This window comes from Mytilus galloprovincialis, chromosome 7 (assembly GCF_965363235.1).
Source record: "Mytilus galloprovincialis chromosome 7, xbMytGall1.hap1.1, whole genome shotgun sequence".
Taxonomy (NCBI): domain Eukaryota; kingdom Metazoa; phylum Mollusca; class Bivalvia; order Mytilida; family Mytilidae; genus Mytilus; species Mytilus galloprovincialis.
Window position 1 is genome coordinate 96006449 of NC_134844.1, and position 9471 is coordinate 96015919.

The 9471-nt window shown below is 33.0% G+C and overlaps 1 long non-coding RNA gene across 1 annotated transcript; it reads right to left on the reverse strand.

Moving 5' to 3' along the window:
- Positions 1 to 6657: 6657 nt before the first annotated feature.
- On the reverse strand, positions 6658 to 7212 carry LOC143084030 (uncharacterized). The gene is made up of 2 exons (XR_012980991.1): positions 7015 to 7212; positions 6658 to 6731 (listed from the first exon to the last, which is right to left on the reverse strand). It is a non-coding gene; the product is annotated as an uncharacterized LOC143084030 (long non-coding RNA).
- Between the last annotated feature and the right edge of the window lie 2259 nt (positions 7213 to 9471).

The following is a 9471-nucleotide window of genomic DNA, read 5'->3' on the forward strand; positions in this document are numbered from 1 at the left end:
AAAAATTTTATCCTAGAATTGAAAGTTCATGCACCACAATTTTTTTTCAAAGGTCAAAATATAGGGCTGTGCGGCATATTTTCAACGTTTATATTCCCTGAACTTCTCAGAGTTTGAACTTACACTAATTTTCTTAACTACCCCTACCTCGAATGAAAGGTTACCCCAGATTTCAATGTAAACAATATGCACGTGTTTATTTACTGGTAACATTCCCAAGTTCTGTCTCTGCGATATGGAACACAGAGAGCATAACTGGGAACCAGTATGTAAACAAAATTAATTTTCTATGAATATTCAATTTCTCCCCAAAAGAGGCGTGTTTTGAGAAACAGCTGTATTAACATAGTGCGACCTATAGACGTTCCAAAAATTAACTATCATAAGTAAAGCAGACGAGACATTACAGCATTTGCGCTCTGGTATTCTATAGTCTGTAGTATATAGTTAAATCAATCCACATCTGCGTTGTATATACAGAACTTAAGAAGGTCTGTTGCACAAAATGTTGGTTATCGTTCAATCTCAAATTACTCGTGAAAGATGCTGTTTTCCTGTAATTTTTTGTTTGATGGATATCATTTTGGTTTAAACGTTGCATATCCATATTATTGGCTAAATAGTGTCGGTCTGCCTGAATTACACTTGACCGATTCTCAGAGCTGAATCTTTCAAACTTATTTAGAGACGTTTTTAGTTGTTGTTTTTTTAACTTTCGATGTAAAGTGTTGAATAAAATAATAGCTTTAATGTTCATCCTTATCAAAATAGTTGCAGGTTTATCAAATGGTAAAAGAAATACTGATTTCTGATTACTAGTAATAAGTCTGGTCACGCATTATCTTTCACGATCAAAATAATGCGTTGCTTGATCTTTCACGATCAAGTTTGATGGATATTCAACAAGTTTAAGGTTTTCATATACACATTAATGCTTTTAAGAGTAGAACATACCTCCATTTTACTGTACTATCAGATACACCAAAGATTAAATTTCAAATATATCACGATAAACTGAAATATGACCATTACAGGTACAAACAGCGTGTTATGTGATTAATTTCATAGACATGCATTGCGCCTTTTGTGTTTTTTCATAAAGTACTGCATATTTTCTCTATCTTATTTCACAGTTATGTTGAGGAAGTTAAACCATTTTGACAGACATATTTTTTTGTTCAGATTTGTTCCGCGTTTTGAAAATTAAGCGATTTCTTCAAAGATTCTGTCCTATAATTTTCATTAAATGTCTTTCACGATCCGTTACCAGAGCTTTCACGATCGTCTCTCAATACTTGACCGCCGTTATATATTCTTTCACGACCATTTCTCTCGTTAAACCGAATGACACCCGTGAACTAAGTTACTGTCTGCACATAAACTATTCTTTCAAACATTTTCAATCAACAACAATAATCAGGACATTCTAGATATACAGTGTCGTTTGACACGATGATTTTAAGAGTTGTGATGACTTTGCGTGCATCTCGAAAGGGATGGGGAATGAATCTAAAAGTAAGATTATTAAGGCCGAAAAAATAATGTGTAGGTACGTGCCTATAGTGCCTAACGGCAGCGACGCCCCTGTGGCGAAATCCAGGGCCTAAAAACATGAAATACCGAGCTCCCGAATTTAAGGAAATTTTAATCCCGACATCGCGAAATTCGAAAAAAGAATTCCCGGATCCCGAAAGGATCAATCCCGAGCTTACCGAGCTTAAAAACACCCAATCCCGGAGTCCCGATAAAGGTCCCCCCCCCCCTTCCTTTCCAAAAAAAAATGATTATAGGCGAAATTATACTGGTTTGTGCACCGATTATATTCACTGTAAATCATTCCTGCACATGCACACAGTTTCTTGCCCGTGCTACACTACAAAAGTAGTGGTACTCCAGATAGTTGATGAAAGAATAAAGAAGAAGGTCCGAGTATTCTTGGTCCGACCTGTCCTAATCCCGTTTTTCAGCGTCTCGTTTTGACAAAAACTTCCTGCTCTTCTCGGAATTTAGACTGTAATCGACAAACTGCAAGCAATTCTATTTAACCAAGAAGACGTCATTCCAATGGCTTTAAAGGGTAATTTCTGTTATATCTGACTCAGGTGAAGAAATGACACATTCATTTTAGGTCATTTTAAAAATATTTTTTACAGTTTGAACACAGCAACCACAGGCACTTGTTTCTATCCATTGGAAGAACCACTATCAACGTATATTACGAGTATACGTTGATAGTGGTTCTTCCAATGGATAGAAACAAGTGCCTGTGACAGCAACATGTCGATGCAAATATTTCCGGGTTTCCATATCTCTATTTCTTTGCATTAAGACGAAATGTTCTGAACAATGACTGAGAAGAAATTTCATTTGAACATTGAAGACAGTTGGCCTTATCTAAAATGTTTTTAGATAATGTATGTTGGACATTTGCCAGACATGACTATGATGTCATTTTCTATTTTTATTTGCCAATAACTTTATGTAAATAACTTATTTGGAAATTTGCCAATATAAAATGTTGCTGATGAAGTTTTTTTTTATTGTTTTATACAATAAACAATGTATATTCACTTTTACTACCAACCAATCTTTACCATTCAGTGATAACAAGCACTTTATTTTACATTTTAATATTTTATGATGTATTTAAAAAAGTAGTTATTGTTGCAAACTCCATTAGAAATTTGAATTGATATCAGTTTTGGAAAAAGGGAAACGGGGATGTGAAAAAAAGGGGTGGGGGGGGGGGGGGCGGATAAATTTTTCTCATTTCAGATTTCATAAATAAAACGAAAATTTCTTCAAACATTTTTTTGAGAGGATTAATATTCAACAGCATAGTGAATTGCTCAAAGGCAAAAAAAAACTTTTAAGTTCATTAGACCACATTCATTCTGTGTCAGAAACCTATGCTGTGTCAACTATTTAATTTTAGATTTAAAAAGTTTGAAGAAGAAATCTTTAATTGATTTAATTGATTTGTAAAATCTTGATATTTGTTTTGTGTAAAAAAAAACCCATGTAATGTCAAAAATTTGATCACAAAACTTCAATCAGCAAATTCAGAGCTGTATCACGCTTGAATGTTTTGTCCATACTTGAATGAATTTAGCGTCTTTGTTCTTCATAGCATCCCAAAATATTTTATAGATTCTTGTACAACACAGCTTGACCTCCAAAACTGTGTCTCAGATTTCCAAAAAATCAATAGAACAAATGTTATGCCCAATTGAAGTTAGTGGTCTCTAATGAATTGATGTTGCAAACTTCATTGAAGATTTATGAGAGAATGAAATACAATAGGAAAAATCTGAGACACAGTTTTGGAGGTCAAACTGTGTTGTGCAAGAATCTATAAAAATTTAGGATGCTATGAAGAACATAGAAGCTAAATTCATTCAAGTATGGACATCACAGAATGGCAACTAATTACATAACAATTTATTATGTAATAATTATGTCATAATGAAATTATCACAATTTGAAAGATTAATCCTTCTTCTTTCTTTTTGGTACCTCATTTATAAAATTTAAAGAAAGATGAGTGGAATTACATCAGTTTAAAGATGTCCGATTGGGGATGAAAAATCTTTATATTGTGCTACCTTAACATGAAATTTAAAGGTCAACTATTCTTTTTGTTGTTGATCAGGTGTTCAGATAGGTTTACAATAGATTGCAAGTTTTGTCACTTTAGCAGAAAACTGGTTATCCCAATTTTTAGTAAAGTGCATATGTTGATGCATATAATGCTAGAGATTATAGCCAATATAACTAGAAAATGCCATTCTGCCCTAATTTGCTTTAAATACAGTGCAAAAGAAAATACCCCTCTATAGAGGGATAATTTTATCCCTCTAAAGAAGGATTATCCCTCTATAGGTATAGGCTGTCTGTATATCTTATATTTTTTTTATTTGAGCTATGGGTATTTTGCAAAGTGAATGTATTTTTATAAATGTAACCTTTTGGTGCCTTCAATTTGTCACAGTACTGATCAGCTTTCAGTTTTCTCTCTTCGGCGGGTGTTAAGAATGGCTTAATCTTCATTAAATCAGCGGAATAAACCAGTGCTACAAGTTCTTCTTTCTTCCCAGATGTTCTCAAACCACGTTTCCGCAGATACTGTTGCAGTACTGGTACCGTCCACCGTTTAAAAGTATCAATCGAGGTGTCATTTTCAGACATCTCGATAAAAACCAACTCTCTCTCCTCAAAATGTAACCGCCAAAATGCTTTGTTCATCTTTCGTCCGATCCCACAATGCAAAGCGGCAAATCTCCTATGTACCGGAAGTAATCGAAACTCCGAACTCGCTTATAGTTTTTAGACACCAGGCGGCGCTGATGTTTGTACTTTTTTGGTAAACAAGTATTTTTTTTTTATAAAAAGCTTGTCTTAACACAGGCACTTGTTTCAATCCATGGAAAGAACCACTATAAACGTATATTTAGAAGGTATCGAACTACTTTTTTCACCTCTCCGCTTCAAAACCTTATTTTGCTGTCAATTCCATGCTCAAATTTCTTCCCATGGATCTGTGTGTCTGAACCTTTCATTTATCAGTCAAGGGTCTAACTTAAATAAGTTATTAGATAAAAAAAATACATGTTGTTATTGTGAGCTAAATATAAAAAACTGTGATAACATATATACATGTATGTTACATGTTTTAAAGGGAAACTATAAATATAACCTTTATTTTGTTAAATTTTTCTCAAGTTCTATTGATATCATAATTTTCTTTATGTATACTAATCTTTGCAAAGATATAACAGCTCATAGTTTACAATCATGCATAGTACACCTATGTTATTACAGAAAATGTATTCCTGGAATAACAAAAGGGTGTTATTACTGCTTCTCTTATATCTCTTTAAAGGCTTTGCTCAGATTTGCATAACAATGTATTTCAATTCATTGTAAGAAATGATGATTAGAGCTTGTAATGCGCAATATTCCAAGTGTCTCATTTACTCTCATATAGTAAGTAACATGCTTGTAATAACTTAAGCTTTTTATTACAGCTTAGATTGCCATTAAAGGCCTTGTCTCATTGATTTACCATGTGTGATCAAAATTGTACATGTATTATAGGAATTAGAAAATTAGTTATCAAGGTAACATATTTAGCTACTGCGCAAAGTTTTAAGAATTCCCAAGTGCCCATTAAAGATAAAATACTTATGATATATTTAACTGATAACAAACATATGTTATTACAGATTAAGGAAAAAAGAGTAGACAACTCATGAAAGTGTCTGTAATAACAGATGCATGTTATTTTTCTCTGATAACTTATTTAAGTTAGACCCTTGACTGTTTATACTTTTATAAATGCATATAGTATCAAAATTACAGATTTCTTGAAATCGTTTTTTCATCATGTTCATTGTGGTCCTACAATTGAGCCCAAGCGGGTCTGAGGTCAAAGAACCTGGTGGTATTGGGTTCGAAGAGGCGAAGACCCGGAAAGCTATCTATTTATTCAGGAATAAAATACCATTCCTGTCATTCAAAACTCATCAATAGTAACAGACCTTAGAATTTAATGGTGTATTTTTTATGTTGAATGTAACTTTGGAATCTAAGGTCATTGGTTTTATAGAAAACGTACAAAACAATAACTTTGAAATAAGTTTTAAAGAAGCTGTTGGGTAAAGCATTCAATCGAAAAATAAAATCGTAAGTAAGCATCGAAAAATTAGTTTTCAGACATGTGCCGGTACAATATCAAAACTCGTAAAGATTTCTGTGGAACCCTGGGTCCTCAGTCTTGGAGTTCTTCACGCAAATAAGTTTATCCATTTATCAGTCATGTCAGTTCTTTACAGGATTTAAATAAAATAATTAAACATTTTCTTTTAATATGCTTTGAAGTTTCTTGATCTAGAATATTAACGTTTGTCTGTTTTGTTTTGGAGAAGGTTCACGAAGGGTTAAAATTGGCCCTACATTTTTGACGTTTTTAAAATCGGGCCAATAAATTACAAATTTTGCATAGAAATACTTATGACAATATATCAATATAAAAATATATTTTATTGGCACCTTCCTTTTAAATTTATGAAGCTATGACCCCTGAAATATACATTATTTGTATTTTTGGTCAATTTTGGTCAAATTTTTCCACAATTTTAATTATTTTTGGAATAATTAACCTTGGCCTCCATCCACAATCCCAAAAGTCTTTATATTGATGAATTCTGCATCCAAATTTGAATCTTTTTGATTCAAAACATTTTGGATCGTAGGTGGCGGCCAATGTTTTCCGAAAGCTTTTAGGTCTGAAAATTGAACAAATTTACCATATTTTGACAAAATGTCCAAAAATGGGCCTTCTTTGGAGAATATTATGTACTTTTATGAAAAGAACTGATTTATTTAGCATTAGGTCTTTTAAAATAGTTCCATTTACGAATCAAATTGTAACCTTTTTGGGGATTTATGATAAAGTTGATATTTTAGGCCATATTGTGCCATAAGTGAACCTTGTTCTTTAGCCATAAAAGATTTAAGAACCCTGCAACACAGACCAAAGTTCATCTATTACTGTATGTTCCAAACTTATAGTCATCATCTTATACATGTACACGTTCGAATGTCGATTTCTACCTATTCTGCCTCAGTGCATACTAGTATAACCATAAGCCACAGTAATGTATATCATTTATTTCGAAAACCATGAAATAACAAGTTCTACATATGTGTGCTGTGATGTTGGTAAAAAGCTACAAAAAACAAAAACAAAACCTTAGCTAACTCATCATACTCATGACTACAAAAATCATAAAACTAACAGTTCAAATCTATGTATCAAAATGAATTTTCAATCAAATCATTCAAAAATTATAGCACCAAATGGCTTTCCATACTTTTGTAAAAACAGTGACAAAATTAACAATCATCATATTTCACTTTTGGCTGATATACACATATACAAAATTTATCTTGATGTGGAAACATATTAACTTTCATCATACACTCATTAAAAACTATGAATTATAAACTTACATTGTGAGTTGGCGTAGTTTACGATACTTTTAAATGCCTGTGACCACGTTCATGCTTTCAATTTAGGAAACAAAAAAGTAAGGGGGACAGTAACGAACTTCAAAGTACAAAAATCTAGCAATAAAAAATAGTCCGGGAAAACTTATGAAAAATCGATAGAATTTCTGTTAAACAATAAAAAATCAACACTGGTAACAGTACACTACCCGAAGCAGCTCATTTGACATGATTCTTGGTTGAAAAGAAAATTTCATCCCTCTTATTCGAAATTCATTGAAGAAAAAAGTAAAAGGCTAATGTGTATTTTACCAGTTATTTATAATTCTTTTTAGATTATAATTCATTTTATCAAAATTCAAGTGTACGCCCGGGCATTTTGACCTAAACGTAGCTTCGCGCCTGTTTTCGCTAATTTTGTTTACATAAATAAGGGAGCTAGTTTTCTCATTTGAATTGTTTTACATTGTCTTATCGGGCCCTTTTATAGCTTGCCTTACTATGTGGTATAGGCTTTGCTCATTGTTGAAGGCCGTACGGTGACCTATAGTTGTTAATGTCTGGTCATTTTGGTCTTTTGTGGATAATTGTCTCATTGGCAATCATACAACATCTACTTTTTTATATTTAACATCTATTTACAAGGATGTGCTAACGTGTGCATATGAACTCCTTGTAGGGCTTTAGACTTGAGATAAGTTTTTATGCCCCACCTATAATAGTAGAGGGGCATTATGTTTTCTGGTATGTATGTCTGTTCGTCCGTTTGTCCGTTCGTCGGTCCATTCGTTTGTCCGTCTGTTGTCCCAATTCAGGTTAAAGTTTTTGGTCAAGGTAGGTTTTGATGAAGTTGAAGTCCAATCGACTTGAAACTTAGTACACATGTTCCTTCTGACATGATCTTTCTAATTTTAATGCCAAATTAGAGTGTTTACCCCAATTTCATGGTCCACTGATCATAGAAAATTACAGTGCGAGTGGGGCATTCGTGTACAGGGGACACATTTTTATTAACATCAGTTTACAAGGATGTGCTAACGTGTACATGTGAACTACCTGTAGGGCTTTAGACTGGAGACAAGTATTTAATATCAGTTTACATGGAATTTTCTAGCATTCCACAGGGTAAGGTATTCGGACCCATTCCCTACATGTATGGCAAAACCCATTCATTTTTCCCAATTTCAGCAGGAAAATTCCCAAACGAGATTTTTAGGGACATCTGCCGGCTGGATTGAAAATTTTTCAAATTGCATTTTCATCTATATTATTCATGACAGCGATGTACTTTTTGCTTAACTGCTAGCTTTATGCCGAAAATCGCAAACAAGCAATGTGTAAAACCGAGTGAAAAACATATCCAACTGACAAAATACAACCATGACAACTTCGACAGATGGCGGCTATAAACTGAAAATGTAGACAAAATCAATACTGGACCAGATTCCGGAAGTGGACAAGGCTAATCAGCTAATTCTGGGTTTACCAATCAAATACAAAAAATAATTTCAAAATAAAATCGCCTGGAATCGCCATAGGTGACAATCAAATAAAAACTTTTGAATTGAAAATTATGAAAAAGAAAAACATGAAAAAAGAAAAAGGTAATATTTTTTTTTTACAGAAACTAAATCACTAATTGGAAGAGTTCACAAATGTTCATGAAAAAATCTAATAAAATATTACATTCACTTTCTTCCTCACTAGAAATAAATTGACATTAGATATTTGTATAATATAATAAAATTGAGCATGGAAATGGAGAATATGTCAAAGAGACAACAACCCGACCAAAGAGCAGACAACAGATGAAGGCCAGCAATGGGTCTTCAACGCAGTGAGAAAATCCCACACCCTTTAGGTGGTCATCAGCTGGCCCCGAAATAAAATTGGGTATTAGACAGTGAAAATGGATGTCACACTAAACTCCAAAACATATAAAGACTAACAAAGGCTAACTAAACACATTACTACAGATCTATGAGGTAATTCTTTCTCAATTTTGAAGGAAAAGTAAATATTAGAAAGGGCAAGTGAATTTAGAAAAGTGTTAGCCTGCTTGGCCAGTTAAAAAAAAGAATCTTATTTTATAGGCTATCCCAGAATTTATTAACTGTAACCATGATTTCTGTCTTTGAAGGTGAAAAAAATCTTATAACATGTGGAATATAAGAAGTACTGTATTTTGATGCCATGTCACTCATGTTGTCAAGTTTAAAAACAAAAAGGACAGGAAGATAAAATTATAAATGGCAATCATGTAGTTTCTTTCTTTATTTTCACAAAAGAGGTAATTTCTAAAGAACTATACGCATTAAAACTCACATCTGATATATTTGTTGGGTTTTACCAATTTCATTGAAAATTGTGTGAAAAATTCCCCCCGACTGCCCAGGGTCCTTTTTCCCAAAATAACCAGGATTTTAACAAATTAAAGTTTTTCTATGCGTTTTTTACATG